The sequence below is a fragment of the Nipponia nippon genome, unplaced genomic scaffold (assembly GCF_047370975.1).
Source record: "Nipponia nippon isolate SJK-2023a ecotype South Korea unplaced genomic scaffold, ASM4737097v1 scaffold_6, whole genome shotgun sequence".
Lineage (NCBI taxonomy): Eukaryota > Metazoa > Chordata > Aves > Pelecaniformes > Threskiornithidae > Nipponia > Nipponia nippon.
Genome location: NW_028262380.1, coordinates 16,904,715 through 16,919,147, shown reverse-complemented (window position 1 = coordinate 16,919,147; position 14,433 = coordinate 16,904,715). Strand labels below are relative to the sequence as shown.

Below are 14,433 nucleotides of genomic sequence, written 5' to 3'. Positions count from 1 at the left end.
GAAGGGACCTTTGGAGTTCATCTCATCCAACATCTGCTCAAAGCAGGTCTAATCAGCTGGCAGCTGTCTCTGCAGTACGTGGCACGATGACTATTACTCAGGGTTTTCCGCTCCATGCAGCACACCTGACCTCCATTACCCCCAAGAGCAAGGAGCTGACTCAATGATTATGACCCAAAGGGATTTTGCATACCTTACCCCAGGTAATTACAAACTTGGTTATTTCAGTATCTGATCACCCAGTCATTTGATTATACTTATCTGGTGTAGAAGCCAAAAAATAATATCTCATTTTACAGATGTGGACCTAAGGCACAAGGATGACATTATGTGTCAGAAATCACTGTGCAGAGTAAGAAATTGAGTGGTTGCCTTGGGGCTGGCATCCTACCTGCTGTCACCTCGCTGTGCATTCCTGCTATTAGTTAGCTATTAGTTATTAATAGCCACCCTGCTATTACAGATCATTTTTTGAGGCAAGGGGCAAAGTAACACAGCACTTGTGAGACGCCAGCTATGTAATGGGTTCCAGTGCTGAAGCTGAAAGTGGGGGAAAATTAAAAAGTGCTAGCGCTACTGCTGTACATGTGGTGGGCAGCTGTACTAAGGATCATCAAATTAATGATTCTCCTTAAAACACAGCCCTTCTGACAATCTGGAATGGGATCCAAATTAGTAAAAGCTGGTTTTGGAAACCAGGAAAGGTCCCTGTGATCTCCACTGCTGTCAGTGAGAATTCATATTATAATGATCAAAAACTATATGAAGGTGAGTATTGCTGTAACTTGTTTAAATTGCCAGCCTGAAAAAATATACTTAAGACATCTGGAATCAATTTTGGGTTTGAAATTCAGTTCATACATAAAGAGGGCTTGGGAGGAATTGAAAGACAAGATAGTTTTGTCTTGAAAGACAAGAATGAAAATGAAAATGTTTAAAGAAGTGGCTCATATGCATGGCCCTCACATTTAGATTTTGGTGAGTACTACTGTTTTATTTATGGTCCCACCAGTATATATATAAATGGCATGTAGCTAGGCAACAATATATTACTTCTGGGAAAACCAAAAATGATACAGCATGGGTCACAGATCTGTGCTAGACTTGTTCTGCTTCCTGGAGCAATCCAGTTAAGCTTCTTTGCAACCCATATGTGGATGGCCGCTACCCCTGTCTTGGAAACCATGCTGCGTACCTGCTCAGACTTGCCAAGCCAGCCAAATCAGGACTGCAGCGATGTCTCACTTAAGGTGAGATGCTAATGGCATTTCTTCACAGGGTCTAAGATAGCGTATGAGCTAGTGAATAACGGGCAAGAACTCAGGAGCTGCAAATTTCTGTTGATGCTCCAAATTGTACATTAAAAACAAAGAATTCTGACTTTATAATGTGTAATTTATTTTAATTTTAATGTGTCATTAATGTATAAAAAACAAATCTCCTTTTTAAACCTGTAGTGTGTAATATCTTGTCCGTATAACTTCTGAGTCTTGAAATCTGAATGGCCAGATCTTGAGCTGACATAAATCGGTATTGCTGCGTTGATTGCAAAGGCAGCATAATTAATTTGCACCAGCTGAAGATCTGACTCAAAAATGTGCAGAAGCATATGTATTCCCTTTCTGGTCATGTGGGTGCCACTGGAAGATGACTCAGGACCTGACAGATACCATGGCTTTACATCCACATCAAAGCTTATCCTTAGGCCTTTTACCATGTCCCATGAGGGCTGAACATTTGTTTCTGAATGCTTCACTGAGCTATATAATTTAGGAACATCAACAACACATACCATTAAAACCCATCAAAGGCAAATCTTAAGCTCAGATACAAATGTCCTGAGCCTGCACTTGAGGAGCTGTGGGATCTTTCATTTTAGGGTCAGAAAGGATTTTTTAATAAACTGCCTTGCCTCTTAGAGGTCAGGCAACATGGGTGAACCCTGGAGGTGCTTTGCAGCAAGGGCATTTTCTCTCTTCCCATTGTGGGGTGTATCTTCAGCCAAAAGCAAAACTAATTTCAACTACTGACTATTTCATCAGAGGTAGGAGGGCAAAATAAACTCCCTGGGAATTAGAAAGTGTGGTTTCTATTAATTAGTAGCTTGTGTCACTTTCCCATCAAAAGTGTGCTGCTCATGTACTTTCAGCATGATAGTAAAACATTATGTTTAACTTTTTGACAGTTTAAGAAAATCATCCTTTTTGCAACAAATGAAATCCCCCATAAGTTAAATCTGTAGCCCTTTCTTCTCCACAACTGTGGAAAAAACAGTCAGAAACAAAAATCAGTGTCCCAAAATATCATGTTTAAGACATATCTGGAAATTTGAGATAAGTTTCCTCCTTCAAATTCATCAGTCTTTTCATCAGGTCTGGAGTGAGGCTGAGGCTATTTCGGACCAAGCTGTTGAAAATATCAAAGAGAAATGTTCCTTTCTTGCAATGAGCTGCAACCAGTCTCCTTCCTGCAAGTATGAGGCTTTCTGACACAAGGGTATCCCTGACCATCCCTGACGAGTACAGCATGAGGGAAGGCACCTCCTTAACTCGGTAGAGAAGAAGCCACTTAAAGTGTATATCACCATTTGAAGTGCAGTCCAGTTTGCAAGAAGTAAAGGGCTACATCACTGGTACAAACTAATGTAATGGCATATGGTTTCTTCATTTGGGAAAAGGCTTCAAAACTGAAAAGCAGATTGCAGCTTTGCAGAATAAACTGGTGCTGGTGCTCTTTTTGCACGTAGCTTAAAACCGCTTAAGCAATACAGGCTTGTCTGGACTGAGTTAAATTTTTTTTTTGTTTAGTCCAAAAATAGAATTGTTTCAGCTCTGTTCAAGCTCGGTGCTGTTCAAGTTGTCTTCAATTTTCTTCTCAAACCCACCGTTTTCCCAGATTGCTTAATGGATATTGTCTATGGGAGGGACAGGAGTGTAGTAGCTGGAGCAGAGCACTGAGGGCTCTGATTCCCCCTCTTAGTGCTGCTGTTGACTCTAATCCTGCTTTCCTTCTGTTTTTCTTCTGTTCTTCTATTCTCTTCACTCTTTCCTTCAGCCTACCTGCCATTCAGACTTGATGAGAAGTTATTTGCAATCCTGGTACATTGTCTAATCCTACCATTTAATAGAAACAACAGAGGAGAAGGGTTTCTCGACTGCTCCAGCCCTGGGAGATGCTGCTCACAGCAGAAGAGACTGCTAAGGTGAGGAGCACTGGTTATCGCAACAGCATCCCACAGCCTTAACACCATTTCTGTGTTTGATTTGATTTCCCATGCCCCTAGCAAAAAGCTGCATACGAGGTTATTTTACGAAGCTAGCTTGCAACCTGCTCTGCTGCTGCAATTAAATCTGGAAGCCCCAACTTCCAAAAGCAGCATGCTATGCCATGGCTGCAGTATGTGCACCCAGACGCTTGGGGTTGCAGGGGCTTATTTTTGTGTGTGAGAGCCCCGGGTGAGCACGGCCTGTGTTGTTGTGTCTCTTTCTGCAGCAGGGACACCAGCATATGAGCAATGGGGAGCATTGCAGCATCTACTAGGAGAGGACACCTCTTTCAATTGAACACTATTTTTAATGTGTAATTGAAGAAATCGGTACAGCCATCCATTTCCTACAAAACAGGGCTAGGTTTAGCACAGCAGTTTGCAGATCAAGCTCAGTATTCCTCCTGTTTTACCTCCTAGGTAATAACCCCATAAGCCCCTGGGGTTCAGGTAACACCATGCTAACGAGCCCTGCCTCCCTTTCCTGACTCCCTGAGCACCCTATTCCTGGCTGCACAGTGACCCGCAGCAGCAGGGCCAGCCCTGCTGAGGCCTGGTGTCCCCATCCCATCACCCCCACAGGTGGGGGTCCGCAGGCTGCCGATCCCCGCACGAGGACTCCCTCCCATTCCCACACCACATTTTGTGGATGCCCAAGCATTTCGACTGTCCTACTGCTGGTAGGACTTGCCTTTTCCCATCCACTTTCACAGATGCCCAAGGTGCAGAGCCCTCCGTTGGCAGTCCCCAAATTCTGCCCTTCTGCAGAACTGGGCCAGCATTGCTGCTGTGTCTCCAGGAGCTATGAAGATCTTTTTAAGGCTACTGCATTGCTGTTACTTCAGCGCTGCCTGTGCACGGCAGACGTGCTGTGGCTAGGTGCCAAGCTGCCTGGAAAAGAGGCTTTTTTAATGAATAATAACACAAGCTGTAAACAGTAGGAACTGGTAGTCTGAAGTAGGTGTCGGCAGAAGTAGGCTATGTATATTGTTTGTAGGCTGGATGGCTCAATATATGTGCATGTGCTGAAATACAGGCGCTCCAAGTTTAGCTGTGGCCTCCGGCTCTCATACAACATAGGTAAAACCAAGAATTTTCTCAGTCTTATCCGGAATGGGTTTGGACACGGGCCCCTTCCCATCAATGCCTTCAGCCATTTCGCTGGGTGAAGTGGACGCCATTTCTGTGAAGGCTCTCGGCGCAGTCCTGCCCGGGGTTTTGAGCATGGCCTCATCCGGGCACTGCGCTGTGCTCCAGCCTTTGTGCACAGGCAGCCAGGGGTGGAATAACGTCTTCAAAAGCGAGAAGGGGTATGCGCTGGAGCTGCCACCGAGGCCTGCCTTTGGCACCCCTGCAACAGAGGGCTGCAGCGTCTGTTAGACATAAGTAACATTCTGAAGGCCTAAATAGATAAATATTAGAGTTGTTGATGAAAGAAAGCAGTGCCAGCCGCTTTTGGCTAGAGGAACAGCAATGTGTCCCTTTGCCTCAGGTTGAAAAGGCTTTGGATGTTTAGGGCTTGCAAAAATTAGAGGGAGGAAGCGCTGGTAGCAATATCTGACACATATTTGCTTCATTCATGGACAAATTAACCTTAATTATCCAATTTTTAAATCAGCTTTAAGTGGAAGGGCCCCTCCTCACCCCCCACTGCTGCATATTTGGGGGATTAAGTTGTTTGTTTTTAGTGATAAATTAGAAACATCTGCTTCCGCTGACATGCTGGAAAGGAGGCACGTACAGCAAAGCGGCTGGCCGGGCTGCTCCGACACTGGGGGGATTCAGTACCAGGGCATGGTCCTGCCAACCTCTGACCGAGGGGTCCAAAGGATCAGGCCCTTTCCCCTCTGCACGGGGGCTTGGTGGGGCAGGGGAGGTGCATGGCTGCTGCTGGGCTTGCTCAGGATGGTTTCTGGGGAGGTTGGAGCAGTGGCGAGCGTCTCCAGCAGCGTGTGCTCGGCAGAGCCTTCCTTTTAAGGGTGTTTTGGCAGTTCTTCCGTGCAAGCGAAACTGTTTCTGCTATGGGATCATCAAGTCTTAATGTCAAGGAATCCAAACCTCATGCCAGAGTTGCCGCAGAGGTCGCTCAAGCATGAGCAGCGATGGCAGTAAGTGGTCCAGCCACCTCTTCTGATGAAGAAAATGGTGGTATTTGAGGGAACAGAGATGTTTTACAACCCTGGTGTATCTCCCCAGTGGTGATACAACTTCCCAGTTGCTGAGGCAGGTTAGAAACGGCCAAGAGACACATCACATCAAAGCACTTCACATGGGCTTTCATGTAATGCAGGAGGTATGAAAACAACCCTCCTGCCTACAAGCTGTTATCTGCAGGAGTGGAAAGCTGGGTCTAAATCCTGCAAGGTGCAGCAATCCAAATATACCCTGGGCACCCATGGAGCTGCACCCATGACAGACCCAGTCTATGCATCCCCTTACGCCACCTTGCCGAAGAGAACCGCGAGGCTTGTTTTGACTTTCGTGTGGCCTGGATCTCACTATGGGGTTTTAATACATGCCCTATTGGGCTGCAGAAACAGATGGTTTACACACACCAGTCAGATATTTTTTTCAGCCTTTGGCAATAGAAACTTTTCAGATGGCAGTGCTGGTCCGCAAGGACAGAGCACGCCTGCAGAAAGGGAGAAACCAAGATGCTGGGCAGTTTCTGACAACTCCTGTTCCCAAGGTGCCCTCTTTTTCTGCCTGGATATTTTCTCCGGGTGGGTTTGAGGATTATGTGCATTTAACGAAGATTTTCCAATAATCTATTGGATCTGTCAGAGCAAGAAACCCCAGGCAGATTTAGTGCACGCTCTCAGACTGGCTGTACAGTACAGGTCCTACAAGTTGGTGGCACAGGAGGCACTGTTCAGGTGTGATGCAGTGCAACATAAATGTATTTCTGTCTGACAAATTCCAGGCACAGAAATTTTGAATCACAGTTCTGCCCAAAGCGGGCTACAAAGTCAGGACTGAGGTGCATGGCCCATCATCATGCAGAGGAAACTCTCAATTCTCTCTCTCAATTAAAAAGCTGAAGGCAGCTTCCAATGAGAGGTGAAAATTTCCTTCCTCCAGGAGAGGTGCAGGACCTGTGACTTGGACTCCAGGCCTTTATGGGAATTGCTTTGCCAGAGTATAGAGCATCCTGTTCCCACCCCAAAAATCACTACATCTCTCTGGAATGATTTCTTACTCCCCCACCACAAAGCTGGCGCTCAAAGGTCATCTGCAGACTTGTATCACCACTTTCTAACAGGAACGCCTGCACTGAATATCAGAAACAGTAACTCAAGGGAGGCCAAAGCAGTCTCAGTCTTCCTCCAGCCACTGGAAAATCAGCTAGAGGAAAAGGGTAGAGGAAGGGAGGGGAAGCTGGAGACAAGTAAAGATGTGTTGGACTGGGAGAGCTGCTAAAGCAGGGCTGTGATCAAAGGCTGTTCTTGGGTTTTGGGACCCAAGATAACCTTCAGAACGTATGTGTGCAGAGCTGGAGCTCATAGAGGCTCAAAGGAGCCAATTGCTTTATAAAAAAAATACCAACATGGTGTCTGGAATAAGCAATAGATGCAAAAAGCAGCCTAGGTGTTTCTCTGTTAAGTCCCAAAAGAGCCACTTCCACTGTTTAGTGACAGCAAAAAAGGACTTGAAAACAGCAGTCTGGGATGTGTCGGGGAGGTGGGCTCCATCCCCAGGTGCATTAAAGCGCAGCAGACAGGCGCTGTGCAGGAACATCAGCGCAGGGCTAGCAAGGCTGGCATAACATCAAGTTTTTATAGACTGCTGAAAAGGGAAAAGGCTTTTGGTCCCGAGTCGTAACTGCTAGCGAGAATAGCAGATGTGTGTTCCAGCACAGGGAGCATCTCCCTCCAAGAAGAGGGAGAGTTTTCCTGGAGAAATCCAGAAAAAATTCAGACTTTTTTCCCAAAGGGTGAAAAAAAAAGGGAGGTCCCTCTCTCAGCAGCTCACGGATCAGGTGCCCCTGCTGTGGTGACAGGATGCCCACGCTGGCCTGGTCCCAGCCATGAGGCCCGTTGGACCAACAGAAAGAGGTGGGGCGAGCAGGCTGGACACGCACCTCTTCAGCTCTGCCCTTCGAGCCCTCCTTGTTTTTATAGCATAGTCACTCCCTGGTTTTATTGCACATTTTTTAAACTACACTTCAGGTCCTGCCTCTGTTATTAATACCCTCTCCACTCTCATTTTTGCTGAAAGAAAAATATTTTTATTGAAAGAATGTAGCAAAACCTGAGAGAAATAAAACAGAACACATGAATTACAATACATCTGAAAAAAACATCCCTTTACTGAACAGTTCCCTTCCTTCCCCAGCTTTAACCTCGGACTCTTGCCAGATATTTCTGTTTGTTGTGGAGTGTCTGATTTTGGGTTTGGGGTCTCTCCAAAGGGGGAGGGCAGAGCGTAAGCTGAAAATAGGATGGGTGGCCTGATGGTGTCCAAACACTGTCAACTATCTCCATTAAATCTTGTTCAAGATTTGGCCTCCACTTCTGTAGGCCCCATTCGGGTCTGAGAGACGCGATACTCACACAGATGAGGAAGGCAAATCCAGTAGATAGACTGAAGACGAGCCAATCAATACATTTAAGCCAGCCCAACATATGGACTCTCACATGTCTTAGCCTAGTAAAGATTGCTCTCCACAGATTTCTTCTAGGTTTGCCCAGATGAAGTGAAACATCCCAGCCAGTGAGACTTTTCCCCTCTTTCCCTCTGGATTATTTTATAACCGTATACCTCTCACTGCCAGGATCTTTTTCCCATTATGTGCAGCCTATTCGTCCCCTTTAAAAATAGTCTTCATTATCCTCTGTGATAAGAATTGGTTTTATATTAAACAGTTCTGCCCTTCCCGACACATACACCTCACACAGAAATGTGTAGACTGTTTGATCATATTGTCATATCCCCCCCACCTCAAGGTTTAGTGAAACCATAAAGTGTCTTTCAAGACTTGAGTCAGGTCCTCTGCAGTTCTGCCCTCATTGCTTTGGGCTTTCCCGTCTGCATCCGACATCAGGTGGGGCTTGAGGCTAGACACACAGGAACAGATTCACACTGCTTTTCCAAAATGAAAACTGAATCTGAATTTATGAAGAACCTGAACAATTTACTTCAGCATTGAAAAATCAGAGTAATCTGGATTTTGTCTTCAACCCAACAAAGAAACTACCCTACTGATCTGCAGCTCTTAAAGTAAGAGAGACTGTGAGCAGAAATTAATACCTTTTGTTGACAGTTGCAGCCTGATGCCTGTAACTAAAATGTAAATCTGGCCAGTAATTATCTCACTTGCAGCCTTTATTTTCCAGCTATGATCACAAAGGCAAGCCTGCAAAGCCTCTAGATTTCTCTGCCAAGGCAATTGCATAATTGCTTTGCTGTCCTTTTGACTAAGAAAGAACCCACTTCAGCAGATAACATGGAGTTTGACGTGTCTTGTATCTGTGACAAGCACCGTCTAGGAATCAGAAACACTGTATTTTTTAATGCCTCTTATTTGTATAAAAGGTTGCATCCTTAGGATTTTCACTCCTCTGTGAGGTTATGTTTTTCTGGCCAATCTAAATCGGCACTTTATCGCCTGCAGTGTGCCTCTCTAGGAACACGGGTGTTATCTGATCATGCAATGACAGTACGTGTAATGTTGCTGTGGCATCTGTTTAAGAACCCTGGAAATTAGGTTTACCAGCGCATGGGACAGACCTGTGCATGGACGTACCACGGAGAATTAAGAATATAAATCAGCCTTGTCACAGTGAGTGGGATGGAGGATCTTCTGCAGGGACTCAAACCCAGCCCTTGGGACGCTGCTCATATGTGGATTTTCATCCACCTTCTCACCTTGCCACTCTGACTGAACCATAGATAAGTGCAATAGTAAAGTGTGGAGATGGCAAAGGAGATGAAGTAATACGAATACTGTGTTCTTTGTTTGCATTATTCCCAGTTATTGCTGCTGAGCCAGAAGCAGTCCCTGCGGCTGAGATGATACTACATTTCAGAAACCATCTTGTCTCCTGTGTCACTAAGCAGTATGGAGCGGGACCAGCCTTCACCACCCATCACCTCTCACCTACCCATCAGATTGGTATCGTGTGGTATTGTGGAGGAAGGACAAGGAATAGGCAACCACTAAGCGAGGGGAATACAGTTCCCAATCCCCCTCCCATGTATTCCTTGCCCAGATGACACCTGGTGGAGATGCCCCTGGCCCTACCTTTGCAGACCTCAGTGAGGATGGTGATGATGGGCTTCCCACTCAGCACAAAACTTAGCCCAGGGGCAGCTTCATAGGGAGCCAGGCTTTCAGGATTTCCTCTGTGCCAGGGGGCAGGCATATCAGCTCCTCCACTTCCAGTTTTGCTCTTCCGCAGCCTTTCCCCTGCCCTCTCTGCTCCGTTTTTCCCTACTCTTAGAAGCATTTCTTAGGTGTAACGTGGCCCATGGGGACACAGTATCAGGGTGACTGACAGCCCTGCATTCCCACCAGGTAAGAGCTGCTCCAGTAGCACAGCTGAAGTTGTCCCAGGCCAGGGAAAACAGGGAGCAGGCACTGTAGGAAGAAGGGATTTTCTGCCTCTTTAATGCACCATGCTATATAACACTGTAGTTGTGTAATTCCTGAAGCAGGTTGCTGTTTCTCTAGCTGTTGGTGTTAGTGAATTTCCATAGCTTGCACAGCTCCAAGGACTGTGGGTAATGCTGCACTCACACCCATATTTTCCTAAAACTTCAGCCTGAAAAGCTTCATCATTTCCTTGAAAGTGAGTGGGTTAGAGAAATTAGCCACCATGGTGAGTATCAGGTTTTGGGCAGCTGGCATGCAGGCAAGCCTTGCCTCAGCCTCGCCTGGCTAATGGTAACCAGAGGCCCAGGGGAAAAAAGGGAGCAAGAAACTGCTAATCCATTTACACTCTCACCTACCCAGACCAAGGTTGTGTTTAATCACTTATGCTCAGCATTTCGTTTATATTTGAGAAGACACATTCTCTCCCCAGTCTGCACATAGGCACGAAGCATGCTGCCGGTAGCAGTAGAAGCATAAAAAGTTAAATGACCTTGAAAAAAACCCCAACCAAACAGAAGAACCACCCCAGCAAAATAACAAACGGATATATCTGTGAGAGTTTAATAAGTTAAATGCAGGAGCTTAACTTTGCAAGAGCACAACCCTGAAGCAAAATGATTTATTTGGTATTTACAGATTTTTTTTTGCAAAACAAGTTTCTATGAAACCATAGCAACAAAGGTTAAAGTGAAGATTTGGAATGATGTTGGAATCGTTCATGAGGGAAAAACCCAATAATCTCTGTGTCGGGTTGATGGAATGTAAGATTAAAGCTAAACAGAGAGAAATATTTCAAAATATTTTAGGCAATTAAATCACCCTAAACCCTGTGAAAGGTAGATATTTATAAATTTTTTTTTGTGAGACAATTGTGTCCTTGATTTTTAAAAATTCTGTCTGGTAACTTTCTGATAGTAATGTTACGTGCATAAATGTCCAAGTTTATTACTCTTCTCTTACAAGACAAGATACATAAACAGATTTCACTGAAGCCGTACGACAGTCGATTTCTAACGGAATCACATGTGTATCAGCAAAAATCTGCATTTTTCTGAAAGGTCGCTCTATTGCGTTCCCTTCTTCAAATGCATTTCAGAGAAATCAGAGTAGGAAAGTAGAATCAGTTACAACTTACCTTTACGCTCGAGTAGATGACATCAGATTTTTCAGGGAAAGCAATGTGCTTCTTTTGGGTAGCGTCATAAGAGTTGTAAATTCAAGCCAACAGGTAATTGTTGGTGATTCAAAATCCTTTAAAACAAATTTAAACACCACGATGACAAATAATATACTTCGTGAAAAGTTATTTGAAGCTTGATGCTCTTGTATTGAGTTTTGTAACTGTCTGTCTCAGCTAAATAAGCTCCCACTCCTTTCCTCGGATACTTGCCAATTTTTCTAATTTAAAGCAACTGTGAGCTTGCTGTAAAACTCCTGCTGGAAGGAGCTCAATGTATACCATGGAGCAAGAAGCAAGCGTGTGCTCCAGGCTGAAGCAGTATGACAGAGTCCTAACAGGACCTGGGGCATAGCCTCCCCGAGGTAATGTTATATCATCTTTGGAAAGCATGACCGGCTAAGTTGTCTCCTTCTCAGTAAAGACATAGAGAAGAGGAAAAAATCATGCTTCTTCTGGCATGTAGTCCCCTCAGCGTGGGATTTGGGAGGAGCAGCATCTGCCTCAAAGTGGAGGAAGAAGCAACAGCCTCAAATACACGAAGCGCTCAGAGCTCCCGAAGGAGCCTGGTCCCCGAATTGGCCAAAAGACTCCCAGTATTTTTAGAGGCGCTGGTTCTTGATCTGAGGCTTTGGGGACAGGTCCAAGGGCTTTCTCCTGGGCTTCCTCTGCTAATGCACTGCGGGGTGTCCCTCTCAGAGGGGGTGGAACACCCAAGCTGAGGTTCATGGCTGAGCACAGCCCCAAACTGCTCCCTCATGTGATTTTGGAGAGTTTCAGAAGAAACTCATGGCACTGATCCTATCTTCTGAAACACTGTCAAGCTTTAAATAACAGAGGTTTGGTTTTCAAAGGCATCCACTTACTGGGGATGGCTCTGTTCGGCTTTGCTCACATTAAGATTGTGGAGCATGTGAAATGCTGTTCATGCAGGAGAGTTGCCTGTGCCCATGTCGAATTCCTCCTTTTTGCAAGGAATTTATTTCAAGCAGCTATGGTTGACACACATGGTGTGCATTTATGAACTCACAGAAAAGATCCCCTTTTGCAAATATAAGTTCCCTCTGCAGAGTAGCTAAAAGCAAGCAAACAAAAAGCCAAATTATAAAACATTATTATGATTTGGGAAATTTCAGTCTCTGAGCTTCTGTATTAGTACCTGTGCTGGTTTTGGCTGGGATAGAGTTAATTTTCTTCACAGTAGCTAATATGGGGCTATGTTTTGGATTTGTGCTGGAAACAGTGTTGATCATACAGAGATGTTTTCGTTATGCTGAGCAGTGCTTACACAGAGTCAAGGCCTTTTCTGCTTCTCACCCCACCCCACCAGCGAGGAGGCTGGGGGTGCGCAAGAAGCTGGGAGGGGACACGGCCGGGACAGCTGACCCCAGCTGACCAAAGGGCTGTTCCACACCGTATGACGTCATGCTCAGCATATAAAGCTGGGGGAAGAAGAAGGAAGGGGAGGACGTTTGGAGTGATGGTGTTTGTCTTCCCAAGTAACTGTTATGTGTGATGGAGCCCTGCTTTCCTGGAGGTGGCTGAACACCTGCCTGCCGATGGGAAGTAGGGAATGAATTCCTTGCTTTGCTTTGCTTGCGTGTGCGGCTTTTTCTTTACTTATTAAACTCTCTTTATCCCAACCCATGAGTTTTGTCACTTTTACCTTTCCGATTCTCTCCCCCACCCCACCACGGGGGGAGTGAGCGAGTGGCTGTGTGGGGCTTAGTTGCCTGCTGGGGTTAAACCATGACAGTACCCTAACAAACTTTTGTTTAAAAATGAGGGTCCTGAAAAGCCTGTCTCAGACGATGCCCCAAATCACTGAGCGCTTTTGGAAATGTATCCAACCAACCTGCTGATGCTAAGGTGAATAAGGTTTATTGTAGTTGTTCTTAAGTGACTTTGGCTTTGTTAGCCATATTGTCTTGCAAAGCTAATGTAAGTAAAGATGGAATCATTAGACTGAAATTTTCAAAGGTGTTTGATGCTCCTGAAAGAGGAAATGAATCTTCTGTGACCAAGCCAATGTCAAAATGCCACCTTTGAAGTGGCTATAAATGATCTTGTTCATTTGAATGTTCTAATTTACATGACACTGAAGTATTAAGTATTTCATATTTTAAACTGAGAATTAAAAAACAAGGTCCTGTGCATTCCATCAATATAGATAAAATACTGCTGCCAATAATGAGAGAAAGGGTTTAAAGAAAACAGTCTTTTTTTTCTCTTTCTTTTCTAATGGAGTTTCATTCCAGTACTAAATGATAATAACCAGGATATAGAATACTCTGTTACAAAGTCATATGGTACTGTGAAAACTTCAGTATACGATTTGACTAGTCTCAATTTTTCCCCAATGTATAGCTGTCAGAGTATTTTTATTTTGCTCTCTGGATCTGCTGATGGACTTGGATGGAGGCTGGTAACAGTGAAAGTACAAATACCATCCTATCATGTCACTTAATGGTACTGTAGAAACAACCTAAATGATTTCTGTATCTTAATTTTCATTTTGTGATTAGGCATTAGGCATATCCTTTTAGGTACTGGCACCTTTGGAAACTTGTATTTGCATGCTTGTGGGAATTACCTAGAACTTTTAAAGATCATCTGGGGGGCATTGCCTGCAGTTGGCCTCTTACTGCTCCTGTTTAGGGCAGCATGAGATGCTGCTTTCTCTTCCTGATGAGTCTTTCTTGGGGAAGCAGGGGTTGTTGCCCCTGTCCCATAGGAAAACACTATGTTTTCTAACAGTCTATGGAGAAAACTGGCAGGAATTATGAACCTGGGCTCTGCCATTGATTCATACCTACCTCTGGACTGAGTCTTCCTCACTTCCATTCACTAACCTGCCTCCTACGAATATGACTAAGGACTAAATAGCCATTAGTGAAGTAGCAAACAGTATTAATCCCAGTAATTTTATAGCAGCAATAATACAAATCAAACATTTCTTCTGAGCTGGTAATGTTTTATGCCCTCTGAGACTACTTGGATAGTTTTCTGTGGTCCACAACACAAACTTAGAGCACCAGCTGGCAGTTCGTCTTATGTTATAGAGAAGGAGGCTTAAGGAAGAAGATGCAGTTAAAGCTTTGTCAGAGGGAAAGGGATGTGAGCTCCAACATAACAAGAGTCTTAAAAGGAAGGAGTTGAATCCATTTCTTTTCCTTACTGGGCTTTACAGTTTGGAGACGGGAGGCAAGAGTAAAAGTGGAGGAGAAACTGCAAAGCGCTCTGCAAGCCTTGGAGGTTTAAGTATTCAACAGAAAAAACAGGTTCAATTTTTTTGGAAGAAAGATGCTATTTTTGTAGGGTTGCTCACTGGTACCTGTGATAGGCTCATTTTTAATCCCTCTAAAGTTACAATTCTAGGCAACTCTTTCATATTTC

At 44.7% G+C, this 14,433-nt stretch overlaps 1 protein-coding gene across 1 annotated transcript in view; it reads right to left on the bottom strand.

Moving 5' to 3' along the window:
- Positions 1–11,058, bottom strand: part of C1QTNF7 (C1q and TNF related 7) — a 50,951-nt gene extending 39,893 nt beyond the window's left edge. Inside the window, exon 1 of the mRNA XM_009462935.2 lies at positions 10,996–11,058. The gene's annotated coding sequence lies outside the window, so the exon portion shown is untranslated. The remainder of the gene's footprint in view (positions 1–10,995) is intronic.
- Positions 11,059–14,433: the final 3,375 nt, after the last annotated feature.